This window comes from Pteropus medius, unplaced genomic scaffold (genome assembly GCF_902729225.1).
Source record: "Pteropus medius unplaced genomic scaffold, Ma_sr-lr_union100, whole genome shotgun sequence".
In the NCBI taxonomy this organism is placed as follows: Eukaryota; Metazoa; Chordata; class Mammalia; order Chiroptera; family Pteropodidae; genus Pteropus; species Pteropus medius.
The window spans coordinates 3,332,389-3,346,918 of record NW_024340698.1 but is presented as its reverse complement, the minus strand read 5'-3'; positions in this window follow the sequence as shown (position 1 = coordinate 3,346,918).

Genomic DNA, 14,530 nt, shown 5'->3' with positions numbered 1-14,530 from the left:
TACTTCAAAGGAACATGTGCATCCATATGTTCACTGCAGCATTATTTACAATAGCCAAGCTATGGAGGCATCTTGAGTGTGTCCATCCATGAATGAATGGATAAAGAAGAGGAAGTACGGATATACAATGGGATATTAGCCATAAAAAATAAATGAACTCTTGCCATCTGCAGCAACATGGATGGACCTGGAAGGGTATTATGTTGAGTAAAATAAGTCAGAGAAAGACAAAAAATACCATATGATTTCATTTACATGTGTAATCTAAAAAAAATAAATGAAGAAATAAAACAGAAACAAAGATAGATACAGAGAGCATTTTGAGGGTTGCCAGATGGGAGGGGTTTGGCGGGATGAGTGAAAAAGGGGAAGAGATTAAGAAGTACAAATTGGTAGTTATGAGATAATCAACAGGATATAAAGTACAGCATAAGGAATGTAGTTAATAATGGTGTCGGATGGGTACTAGATTGATTGGGGTAATCACTTTATCAGTTATATAACAGTCTAATAACTATGTTATATACCTAAAACCAATATAATATTGCATATTGACTGTAATTAAAAAATAAAAATAAATATTAATAAAAAATAAAAAGAAATAAAAAATAAAGTGAGTGTACACTTATTTACATCCAATCAAAACTGTGAATTGGGATGTAGTATAAGGAACATAAGACTAGGAGTCAGAAAACTAGAGTATTTACCACTAAATTAGCTGAGGTAATGCGAGCAAGTTGTTCAACCTCTTAGGATTAGGTGGGGGGATTTCTCTGGCCCCTTCTAGCTCTAGGACTAAACCCTTCAAATAAAAAAAGCAGAGAATTTCAAAACACAGAATGAGTACATTTCATCCCCTTCTCAAAGCCTAATTACTTTCAGAAAATGCTACAGCTTCTACAGTGGTTAAGACGTGGATTCAAATCCCGGATCTGCCACTTTCTTGTTATGTGACCCAGGGGCAGGGCATTTAGTCTTTTTGAGGTTTAGTATCCTTGCCTGTAAATTGAAGATAATAGTACATACCTCACAGGGTTATTGTGAGGACAAGAGATGAACTATATAAACAAGATATATAAATGGTATATAGTAATGTTCAATAAGTGGAATCTGTCATTAACCTAAGAATTCCGAGAAAAAGCAAGCTAGAAAACTAAACTATAACACTGGGTGTGGATCTGGATAATGAATGCCTCTAATCACTATCAAATAAAGTCTTCCTAGAAATGGAACTTCCCAATGACAGCCTCTCCATCTTTCGCCCCATGTCATAAAGACTCCAGACCTCTATAAGATCTCTAGCTTCTCATCCTTCAAGTTCTTCATTCATAAAGGTATGGCTCAAGTATGGAAGCCACCTCCAACTTTTGCTTTCAGAATCCTAGTTTTAAAATGCAAAATTAGAAGTGATAGCCAAGTGATCTTTTAGTGTTAATCTCAGTTATGATGGGATTATTGATGGCCAGCAATGTCTTTGCCCAAGCAGAAAACTTTTAATAATGGAGGCTAACTCTAAGTGATATTTAAAATTAGTACAGATACTGCTTTTCTTCCATCCTCTGGAGGTAAAATACGTGCAGGAAAATCTATGTTATGTTAATAATACTCATTATAAAACTGCACACACACTTCAAGCAATAATTTGAAGGTAGAATATTGTAATTTGCACTAAAGAAAATTACACCAATAAGAAAATAACACTAATGAGTTAGGGTCAAGTGTCTTATCCAAAGTAACCAATTAGGCCAAAGATCAAGCCAGAACTTAAAGTCATAGCTTCTGCCACTTCCGTGTGTTGGAGGCACCCAACTTCTCAAGATTTAATCAATTTGTGTCCTTGTTAAACAAGTAATATCACATATAAATTAAAGTACATAATACTAAGAAAAGATGAAGGTGGTAAAATTGTTTTATTCAAGCAAACAGTTATAAAGTGGTAACAAGGTAGATATCATAAAGAATTCTAAAGAGGTAGCAAAAAAGGATTTTCTGTCCTCAAAAATCTTATTAATGACAGACAAAATCATCAACTCATCAATCTAATTTTATTCAATTCATCTGTTGTTCAATTCCACAAACGTTTACTGAGAACTCGCCATGTGCCTGGTGCTGTGCTAAGCACAGAACATGGGTTAGAGAGAGCCCCCATCTGCAAGGACAGAGGTAGGCAAACTTTTCTTGTAAAAGGCCAGATAATAAATATTTCAGCCTTTGTGGGTCATTCAGTCTCTGTTGCATTGGCGTATAAACAGAGCAATAGACAATATGTACATGAATGAGTGTGGCCGTGTTCCAGTAAGACTTTGTTTAGTAAAACACAATTTGGCCTAGGGTTTGACCTCTGCTCTGAGCTTCCAGATTAGTTCATGAGCCAGATCAACTCACATCTGAAGATAATAAAATGGGAAAAATGTATTATTCGAGATACAAATAGGGACCTTAATGTTGCCTGGCAGCAGGGCTAGTGGAAGGCTTCTTGTAGGAAGTCTTCTGTGGCAATTACTCTGGACCCTGAATAAAGAGTAGGATTTGGGAGAACTTAGTGCAAGTCAATTTGTGGAGAGAGTTATTTGTACAAGATGGTCTTTGAGAATGGGGAATAGTCCAGTGTGTCTGAAGCAGAAGACAGGCAGAAGAAGAGGGTGGGAGGTGGATAGAGATTAGGTCAGGGAGGGCCTAGCAGGCCCTATTAAGGAAATTGGGCTTTATCCTGTAGTCAACAGTGGGCAATGAAGAATCCTTAAGCAGTGAAATGTGATCAGACATGGGTTTTACCAAAATCCTTCAGGAATCGGTGAGGATGATGGCCTTGAATAAGCGGGGAGAAGATTAAAGAAAAAGAGGTCGACTGTGGTTAACAGTCCAAACAATCAATGGGAAAGTTTTCATCTAAGGCTTTGTTAGCGAAGTGAAAAAATTCATTCTAGACATAATTTAGACCTGCATGGTCCAATACAGTATCTACTAGTAGCTGAAATGTGGTAATGTAACTAAGGAACACATATACAATTTACTTAAAATTCTGATTAATTTCAATTTGAATGTAAAAACTAGTATCCAATGTAGTTACTGCAAAATTTTCGGGTGCATTTGGAATAACCTGGATAGTACATCTCTACTTTTTCAAAAGTTAATTCAATAAAATCAAGATGCAGACTAAATACTTCCAATGAATATTTGCTATGGACATTGAGATGTGCTGTAAGCATAAAATACACAAATTTTAAGGACTTAGTATTTTTTAAAAATACACTATTTCACTAAAAACTTTATATTGATTAAATGCTGAAATGACAAAATTTTTGACATAATAGATTAAATAAAAAATATTATTAAAACTAAATTTACTTGTTTATTTTGACCTTTTTAATGTGGCTGCTAGAAAATATAAAATTATTTTTAATGTGGCTCATATTATACTACTATTGGACAGTGCTGCTCTAGACGGGGGATTTCTATGATTTGGTGACTACATGTAACAGAGTAGGGGGACTGAAGGTGAGCAAATTGATTGACATGAGGAAGAATATAAAAGAAAGATGATTTCAAGGCTTTCAAAAAGAAAAAAAAATCAAATTATTTTCCCATAGTCTACATGCCCAGCCCAGTATCTTCAATCTGGTATAGAGGACCAAGGCTCATACACTCTGCACCCCTGTACCCAGTACCTATTACAGGTCATCATATATGAGAGGCACGCAGTATCTGTTGGCTACTATTCATGCTGAAGATGATATGAACATAAATACACACTGAAACTCTAGGTCAGATCAGATCAAGAATATGATAGTTTCTCTGCCCAAGATTTCCCTGCTTGGTTAGAACCATTCTAAAGCAAAGACAAAGCCTCCTTTATCTCTTCCTACAGAAATGAAGACAGGTGTAATCATCATATTATTTACACTAAAGAAATCAAAAAAAGTTCTTACCTTCACTCTGTTACACATCATAATGCTAAAGTTTGTCAACAACTTTCCTAGACCTGAGTTAAAAATATAGGGATGGGAAATTTATAAGACACCTCAGAGGCAGTAAATACCCAGATGGAAACAAGTTACCAAAAAGTAACTGGATTCACTGAAAAAGAAGGGTAATCTCATACGGGCAGCTTCCTGGAAGGGAACAGATGGCATATTCAAGGGAGGAACTGAAGAGTGTCTAACAAAGGGACTATTTATGGAAACATGGGCAGCATTCAGGGAAATCTTACAAAATGGTGAAGCTCCCAGGAATGAAGTAGAAAATTGTTATCCCAATTAAACCTGAAAATGCAAGGGGAGACAGTTATTATTGGAAGCCAGAGAGAGAAGCAGCCTTGGAAGAAGAATCAACTGAAAGAAATTGGCCAAAGACAGAGGAATCCCAACCTTACTCTACTTCTTTCCTCCAATCTCTTGCCAGTGCTCCCCACTGGACTGCTCTAATGTGAACCAACTTGAAGCCAGAGGGCAAGAGACCCTAGATGATTCACTCAGCCCACATCTTATGGAAAGAACAGGTCCCTAAAAAAGGTATAGAATAGATCTAGAGGGACAAATGGGGAATATTTGCCTTCAAAATTCATTCTTCAGCCCAAGTGTTTAATCTGTGAATCTCCAGTAGAAAAGAAAACATGAGCATAACCTATGACCAGATGATAAGAAAATCAGTTAATAGGAATAAGAGTAAAACACAATTCCTTACACTAGATAAACACTACAAAAATATCTGGAAATTGAGTTGGATTGACCCACATCATCCTTTGGAAAAAAATCTGCCTTGCTCATCATTTTCTTCTGTTTTCTTTTCTAAAATAGGGAATTCATCCCATGTTCTTGCCTTGAGGCTTCAAAATGGACAAAATGTTTTAAATCAGTGATTCTCAACTGGAAACATTTGTGCCACCCCCCGGGGCACATCTGGCATTCTAGAGACATTTTTGGTTGTCATAATTTGAGGGAAGGGCTAGTGTACTACTTGTATGTCAAGGGTTAAAGACGAGGGATGATGCTAAACATTCTATAATGCAAAAGACAATCCACCACAACAAAGTTATCTGGCTCAAAATGTCAATAATTTAGAGAAACCTTATTTTAAAATCTGGTATTATAGTTGATTTAAGAAAGTGAGAGTGTGAAAAAAAGAGGATAAAATATTCAGAGATTTGGTATGCCAAACCAAAGAACCTTTTAAAAATTGATATTTTAGCCTTCTAATAGAAAATACATCTTCTCTGAGATAGTTTTTTTCTGCAACATGAAATCAAAATAGGCCCTGAAATTACAGGGGCTTTCTTAAAATGTTTAGATGACTGTTTTGAAGCCAGGCCTTAGTCTGTCAGATTGAGTAATTTTACTTATATGAGAATTTTCAGATAATTGATAACAATGAATAATATCTTTCATCCTACTTACTCCTGATCGAATCCTCACAATCAAATTCCTAAAAGAAAGAGTGACCAATTTGAGATAATGGTCACAGATAAAGCTTCTACATTGAGACTCTTGAGGACATTAATAAAGGTTTTCACAGGTCTGAAGGCAATTGTGCTAGTTCTGCAAGGTCCCACAGGAGGGGGTGGAGTTAGGAGGAAAAAGTAAAATCAATAACAGTAAAAGTCAACTTGCCTTCTGTATTCTTCATCAAATATTCACAATGATCCCAATGGGTAGGTACTAATATTGCGATCATGTTACACATATGTAAGCTAAGGCTCAGAGGGGTTAAATACTATGCCCAAGGTCAAATACTTGGTAGTGGATAGGCTAGATATCTTAACCACGATGCTCAAGATAGAAGTACAGACGGTACTTAAATGATTCAAACAAGAATAAAAGAAGATATTTGGATAAACTGACCTTTTAGGTCACTTCTAAACCTGAAGTTGCCAACAAGTGAAGAAAATCCACTTTTGGAAGAAAGGGTCCGATTTCCTTGCAGGAAAAGCAAAGTAAGGTCTTTAGGACACCTGCAGCCAATGAATAAGATGTAAACAAACTATTAGCTGTCACAAGGATGCAAGCCTCAAAAGTAAGCAACAAACTAGTCCCTTGGCTATGGGAGTCTTGCACGCTTCATCCCTCCTCAATCAATTTCCTGCCTACCAGAATCATACCCCTGACCCTGTCAACGGAATCGAGGTTGAGCCAATCAGATTCTCTTATCTGCAACTCTTTGCTAAATACTGAAGCCGTGCTTTGCATCTTGGATGAAAGAATAAGTTGATGATAATTACTGCCTCCAAGTTTGCTAAGTGGTCTCATACACATTAAACAGGGAAGATGGCATAGTTGTCTTTCAAATTGATGAGAAATCACAAAAATCATTCACGGCCTCACAGAGATTGAGAGAAGAATGGCTGAGAAGGAATTCTGCTTATTGGAGTCAATTATTTTTAAGAGGCTACCTCCTGCTTATAATCGAGAAGCTAAAAGGTTTGATTTCTTATCATCAATTGAAACACAAAGGAGGAAACCAAATATTGTATTAATTTCCATATTTAGAATGTTTAAGAAAGGAACATAACTATTTAAAAGCTTTAAAATTTTAAATAAAAGAAGAATCTCCAATAATGTGATATAATATTTGGTCAAAGTGGCCAAGCAGTTCCTAAACTGATGGGCAGTGCCACGAGGTCACAGAAGCTGCCCATTATGATAATCAGTAGGCTTACTGAGTTCCCAGGCACTAGAGATACCAAGCTTAATTCACCCTAGTCCTCCAGAAGTTCCAAGTGTAGCATATGGAAAAGCAAGTCAATAATGAACACAAATGTGGGATAAAACATAGAAATGCTATGGGATGACCGACTCTACCCACAGTAATGTGGAGAAGAGGAACATATCACTGATGAGGGTGCATCATTCTAGGTCTTGTGGTAAAGTGGGGAAAGGCAGAGAGAGCAGAGGGAACAGGATGAACAGAGTCATGAGGCATGAAAGTCTACAGCATCATTGGGGTTTGGTATGCCTTGAACAGGGTGGTTTTGAGAGGAAATGAAACTGGACTAGGATTTGGTTATAGTTACAATGTATTACATACCGTGAATAAAGATTGGCACAGAAGATTGTGGCATCCAAATTCATCTTGGAGAAGTAACGGACAACTTGAAGATATTTCAGCTCAATTCCCCCATATAATTACTCCCATGACTACTATAAGTACTATAAATGATTCCATGACCATAAGTGTCATCATTTTTGAGCACTTAGTAGTTTCTAGTTTCCATGTTTGGTGATACACGTTGCTCAGGGATATGCGCTGTTTCATTTGACCCTCAAAAGAACCATATCGTGTTCATATCATTATATCCATTTAAGAGATCGGAACATAACACCAATGAATTATTTTTTATATAGGTGATAGTTGAGGCATGAGAGTGAACCTGTAATTAATTTTCCTATGTTCTCCTGTCAGTTAGCACCAAAAGGCACCCAGTCTCCAGAGCTCTTTTACCTGTGGATATTTATAATTCAGAATGACAACACAGCCAGTGGGAAGAAAAAAGCAGAAATGTAAGGGAGAGAAAAGGGCTGACTGAGATCAAGTTCATTGTAGGGTCAGGAAGAAGGTGATCCACAGCTCATGCAGACAGGAGGATTAACTTTGAGCTGGAAGGTTAATTTCCTGTGATTTGTGGAATGGAACAGAGGGTGACTGCAAATGTTGGTAAGTTTGAAGGTGCAGAAAAGAGAAGCTGAGGAAGTTCACCTGATCATTTTTTCTGTAACTCTGGGAGTTCATCTGCTGATTAGGTATGATGGTTAATTTTATGTGTAAACTTGACTGGGTTAAGGGATTCCCAGATTGCCGGTAAAACATTATTTCTGAGTATGTCTGTGTGGGTGTTTTCTTCTGATTAGTATTGGAATGAATGGACCAAGTAGGAATATCCTCCTCACCAATGTCGGTGGGTATCGTCCAATCCATTCAGGCCCTAAATAGAGCAAAAAGGCAGAGGAAGGGTAAATCTGCTCTCTGTGTGGGCTGGGATATCCATCTTCTTTTGCCTTCAGATATTGGCACTCCTGGTTCTAGGTTCCCCTGGTTCTTAGGCCTTCTGACATGGACTGAATTCTATCATCAGCTGCCCTTGTTCTCCAGCTTGCAGGTGGCAATTGTGGAACTTCTTGGCCTCCATAATCAGATGAGCCAATTCCTACAATCAATCTCTCTCTCAGTATAGATATAGATACAGATATAGATAGACATAATCCTATTGGTTCTGTTTCTCTGGAGAATCTTGAGTAATACAGTAGGCTATAGATGGGGCAGAGGCTTGAACCAAGTGGCAGAATTTAGGGACATCTGCTGTGGGAGGTGAAAGAGGAAGACAATAGGATACATGACTGACCTGATGACTTAATGGCAAGGCTGTATATCTTGCATGCACTTTACCTACTTACTTTCCAGTGTAAAAGAGCAATAGGTGAAATTCTTCTTTTATTATGTCCCAGAGTATAAATAATCTAAAAAATTAGAACAAAACTATGACACTTTTTGTAAAAGTTGACTTTATGGAGGTCGACATTAAGGAATAACTAAGGATACATAATAAGAACAATGTCTTATTCTTAGTGATACAAAGCACATCTTAAAAGTGGAGCTGTGTCAAAAATCTTGTCCATAAATACAGGCCATCTTTCATGGAACTCTGCCAATATTCTGCCTAAGTGTATTCAAAGAGCCCATAATATAATAACATTTGGCTTGTGAAGAGAAGGGATCAGGGGTGATTAGAGTTTTCTACATTAAAAAGCCTCTAACTCACATCCTTTCTTTCACTTATCCTGTAGCTTCACAACCCCTAAAGAAAAGGAATTCTGTCTTTCTGCTTTGGTGAGCAGACTATTACATCTTGTTGCAAGGGAATTACACGCCCTACTCGATTTGTGCTTCAGAACAATATTCCTGCTCAAACATTTTCTCTTTTGAACATTTCCTCCACCACATAGGTAGCTCCCAATCCATTTCTTATGCAGACAGGACCATTAGCCCAAGCAGTTGAGCAAAGCGTTTCTTTAAATAGGATGACTCTATGCCCACTGGAAAAGACCATGGGAAGGTTGGACTGGACATCCGTTTCACTATTCTTCTCTTCTCTTAGCCATCACCGTTGCATCTCAGTTGTGAGTGATAAATTTGGTGGTCAAAATGACTGTTTCGATGGTCTTGTGAGTTAAAGATCATGGTCTTTGGAGTCAGGCCGATCTGGGTGAAATTGCAACTCCACAATTTACTAACTAGCTAGTGGACCTTGGGTAAGTGAATTCAAACTCACGCTCCGAGTCTTCATTTTTTCATCATGAAATTAGGGAAAAATAATAAGATCAAACTCACAATATTGTTGGGAGGATTACAAAAGATAAATACATGTAAAGCCGTAGTGGTGCTGCATAATCCGCAGCTAAATAAAAATAATTCAGTACTTCCTAATACCTTTGCTTCAAACGGAAAAGTAACTTGGCCTTTACCATTTTAGGCCCCCACAATAAGCATGAAAACCCTTCCAGAATGGGCTGTTATAATTAAGAACTTGACCTCTGGACTCTGACTGTTCTACTTATAACCTGTGTGACTTCAGGCATGTTACCTTTCTGAGCCCCAGTTTACTCATCTGCAAAACAGAAATTAAATGAAACCATATTTGTAAAATACAGTGACTGGCATATAGTATACACTAAAAATGTAGGCAATTGATATTGTTATTTAGTAAGCTCGCTCTTAGGTGAAGATGAAGATGACATTTTCCAGAGGCAGTCTGACAAAAATTGAATTCAAGTTTCCCAACAATAGTGTCCAAAGCTCTGTACTACACTTGGTTCCACGGTGGCAGCTGCACTCACATCAGGATGCTTGATTGTTTGGCTTCTTAAACACATGCTTTCTAACTCCTTGGGGAATAGAAAAATAATTCAACACCACTGAGCTAACCTGTGAGGGCTTCTAGAAAGTGTACTCCTCCCTCCCCACACACACAATAATGGTTCTCACAGTGTGAATGAGGGCATTTACAGAAATAGCATCTAAAAAAAGCTTTTTCGGATGGAAAATTAATCCATTCTCTCAGTCCCCATCAGTTTAGCTTTCTGATTTATAAAGATCCTTTCTAGAAGATCATTACATCTGCCCTTTGTTAAATATTTGCTGTGTCATTTCCCACAGGACCTTAGCCTTATAACTCTTCAGAGTTCCAGGATGATTCACTCAATGCATTAGGTGTTCTCAGGAATGAGTTTGCTATTTCTGAAAAGCTCTTATGTTTTTTAGGTTAAATGAATACCATTAGATAACATATGTCTACAGTATACTAACTCTACTCAGATGATCTAAAAATTGGCATACCCCTTAAATGCCTAAGTGATTTCTCTACAAGTCATTTACAATGTGCAAACAAAACCTATCCAAAACAAAACCAAATAGTACCTTCACAGAATACAAAATGATAAAAACACAGGTCTAAAGTACAAATTTCTTAAGTGGTAAAAGGAAAAATCTGGATGGCAATATTTCACAAATATTCTAGTCATGAAAGCCTCTTTAAGATCTACAGACTGTGCAGAAATAAACAAATTAAAAACTCAGATCCAGAGAATGCTGTTAAAGGAAGCAATCAAACCACATAGCCGAAGGCTGCTATCTCTTACTTTATCTAATAAAATGGTTTGATCTTGGAAAGATGTATATCAATCAATGCTTATTTAAATAGTCTACTTAGGAAAGGCCTTACAAAGCAATCTTTGTGAATCCATTAGTAAAATGAATAATTACTATCATTTACCTCTTTTATAAATTAAAATGCTCAAATAGTAATACTTAAAGTGGGATTTACTTGTGACCCAAGAGACATTAGCTCAATAGCTATATACTATAAACAACTTTTAGTCGAAGACGGGCATTATGGCACTAAACTGGTACACTGTCATATTAATGCACAGTAAACTGAAAGGCCATAAAGCGTGTGACACACAGAATCATACCATGGGGACATATATATGGTACACAGACTCCTCTATATAAGATTACACTCTCTGTTGCATTGGCTATACTTTAATATTTAGTTGATATCAAAGGAAAAGCCTACCAGCTTTTGAAGCATGTTTGAGGCTGGAAAAAACTTGTATCATAAGCTAGAAAATGGCACTGAACACCAACCACCTGGAAATTTCTAATGAGAAGATTGGCATGTTCTATGGTCCTGGTGGCCTGATCTCAGTAACTGCAATTTCATAGCCCCCGTCTACTGCAATACTGCAAAACTTTCCGGAAGTGGATAGAGTGGAAAATGATAAAGGTCCTTGATCTTAAAATAAAGACAGCAAGAACAGAAGAGATTTCCTTGGGGGGAGGTACTTTGTAATTGCAAAAACAATTTCATATGCATAAAATAAGAATGAGATAGAACTCTTCAAAGTCTTTATTATTCTAATGTGCAGTGTAAACCTCCAGGGCAGGGAGATGGCAAGCAGCTGTTTCTCAAACAGTTTTTACTCTCAGGACCTTTCCTATGGGAACATTTCATTTGGGCAACATATTTAGAAATGCTGCTCTAAAGACAATTTTAACAACAATAAGAATAACTAGCATTAACTAGCATTTATTAAGCTCCAGGGACAGAGCTCAACGTGAAAATCAAGAACCAATCTAGAAGCACAGTGCAAGATGGGTCCCATTAAGTAGCTTGGGACACTGACATGACAATAGCTGTACTGGCTTAAGGATGGCCCCATGAGTTTAAAGACTCACCCAACCTCTATCTTAATCGTCATCATTAACAATGATAATAATAAAAATAGTTCAGCTTTATTGATCACTTGCTATGTTTCAGGCACTACGGTCTGTCAATCAATCCTGAAGACAGCCCTGTAATTTCAATCCTATTATTGTTTCTATTTTACTCTCTTTTGCCCCAATCACCCAGCATGTGTCAGAGTGGGACTGAAACCCAGGTTTGCTGGACATGAGTTTTGTGTCCTTTCCATTCCACTATAGTTATCTCTCATGAATGCCCTGGTGAAGACTAATTCTGAAGGATTGCAGGGTGTAATGTATATCGGTTTATGCTGTAGTTAACTGCACCCAGCAGAAGGCACTAGGAGAGTATAATATACATGAATGGAACACAGCTCAGAACTTAAAATACAGAAAAATGCAATCAGCAACCAAAACGTTTTTAACCTGAGGTAACCTGCAAGCAAATTTTATGTGGAGGCTAATTGCCTTGATAAAGTAATGAATCTATTGTTCACTCTGTGTTTTAAAATTTCCATTAAGGTAAAACAACACTCAAGAGACAAGCCTTATTGTGCAACACACTCTGTGAAAGCCTTTTACTAGTAAGACAAACATGCCCTTCACAGCTATATGTATGTAACACACGGTATTTTCCAATTCTGAGAAGTATTCTTTTGTGTATTAAGAGGTAATGGAGGGTTCTATTCACTTGTCATGCCACCCTGCTTCATTTCCAAAGCAGCAGCATTGCAGTTTTCAATGGAGAAGCCTGTATTAGGCACCTACAATGTACCAGGAAGAAGATATGAGTCGTGCCCTCCATGGTAAGACAAAACCTTTTCATCTTTGGCATGCAGTGGAAAAACCTAAAAGGAAGAGGTTCAGCAAAATGCTGAGAAATCAACAAGGAGAGATTGATTCCAAGAAGGTCTCAGGGTAGGAGTGTTGGGAATAGATCTGGGAAGTCAAAAGCCGAGGTTGCATTTTAGCAAGGCTTTTAAGAGTTTTGAACTTGACCAACGTTGAACTTAAAGGGATGAGCTGTGTTGTCCACAGGAAAGGAAAAGTTAAAGACGTCAAGTTAAAAAACAGAAGGCCTAGAGATAAAGATACTTAATAAATTAGGTCTCTATTTATGGAGAAAAAGATTTGAATGCATATTTATGCAGCTACTATCTTTATAGCTAAAAAGAGAATTACCAAAGCAGTGTCTTATATGTCCAGTATAGCTATTACTCTTGAATAAATTATTTTATAAGTAAAAAATTTAAATTTAAATTTAGTCACATTTTAAGCAACAGTTTAAGTCACCAATCTAGATGACACACCAGATAGAGGGGTCAGTGTATCAAAAGATTGATTTAAATCACTTAATAGTTCAAAATTCAAATTAAATTGTATTTTTAAATACCTACTGGATTCCCTAGTTCTGCCTAGCCTAAACTCTCTGAGCCTCAGTTATCTGAGATATGAAATTGGGATAAAATTGCTACATTACAGGATTTATATGGGAATTAGAGAAACTCGACACGACATTTGGCCTTAGCTAATTTAATCATAGTAACTACTTTTGAAATAAAGACAGTCAAGTACTCTGAAAATGTTACTTTTCTCCTTCCTATCTCCACACCAGCTCATGCCTATGGTTTAATCTTCTCAAAGCTAGCCCAGAATCAAGATCACCAGTTTCAGCAAGAGTCTGTAAAAGGAGAAGCCCATGGTCATCACCTTATGACCATGAAGCCCTCTAGGTTTTGAACATTGAACTGTCTAGCTGAAGTCAGCGAAACCTAGAAATTTATGAAGTCAGACTTCAACAATACCTATTAGTTCAATTTTCATTTGGACTGTCCATAAAGTTGTTAGGAAACTTAGCAACAAATTAATTCTTATTTTTAACCATTCTGAGATATATAAAACAAGATGAGAATTCAGTACCCATTCAATCCATTTTTTTCATTATTCAGATAAAGTTATGGAGACCTAAGGAAGGAATGGACCTTGTTCAAAGTTACATACCTCACCAAGGGCACTTTACTATGATAAGAAAATAAAAGCAAAGCTAAAAAACAAGAACCAGAAAAACCATAATTGCTTTTGAGAAAAATATGTTAAAATATATTAAATTAACTGAGAGGTAAATTTCATTCTGATCTTTGATAATCCTTTAGAGTATTAATTTCTCTGAACTTTGATGAGTTTAATTTCTGTACATCACCTAAAATATTATGCAATGCTTCACAAAATTCCTTTTTTGCTGATCGCATGCACTTGTTGGTATAAAGGGACCAAGAGGATAGGGAAAAGTGATGGTACATTTCTAGGGTCATTTTAAGGACTCTGAGAGAAGCAACTAGCTAAGTGCAATCACAGTTAGTTGAGTCTCAGTAGTTAGATTTAATGTCCTAATCTTTTGAATTTTGAACTAGATAGGAAACCATGCAAAAGCAAATATTGAAGAATACTTTCACTTTTACTCATCATCAGCTCTGAAGAAATAGAGTGGACTGAGCAAAAGCTTTCTAAAAAAACTGCAATGAAAAGACCTTCCTGTCTTTATACTTGAGCCTGAGCCCCTGAAACAAACTGACTTATATTACTTTTCATATATGAGAGTTTGATTCTAAGCTCCTAGAAGGCAAGAGCTCAGTCATACGGCTCCAGATCTGCTATAATAGACACAAGGAAAAACAAAGTAGGTATTCATTGAATGACTGTGGAATGACAAATTTAACCAGATGCCTATTTCCTTATAACAAATCACTGCAACAGTTTCCACTGAAAAGTCTTATAAATAGTTTAGATAACTTAAAAAGCT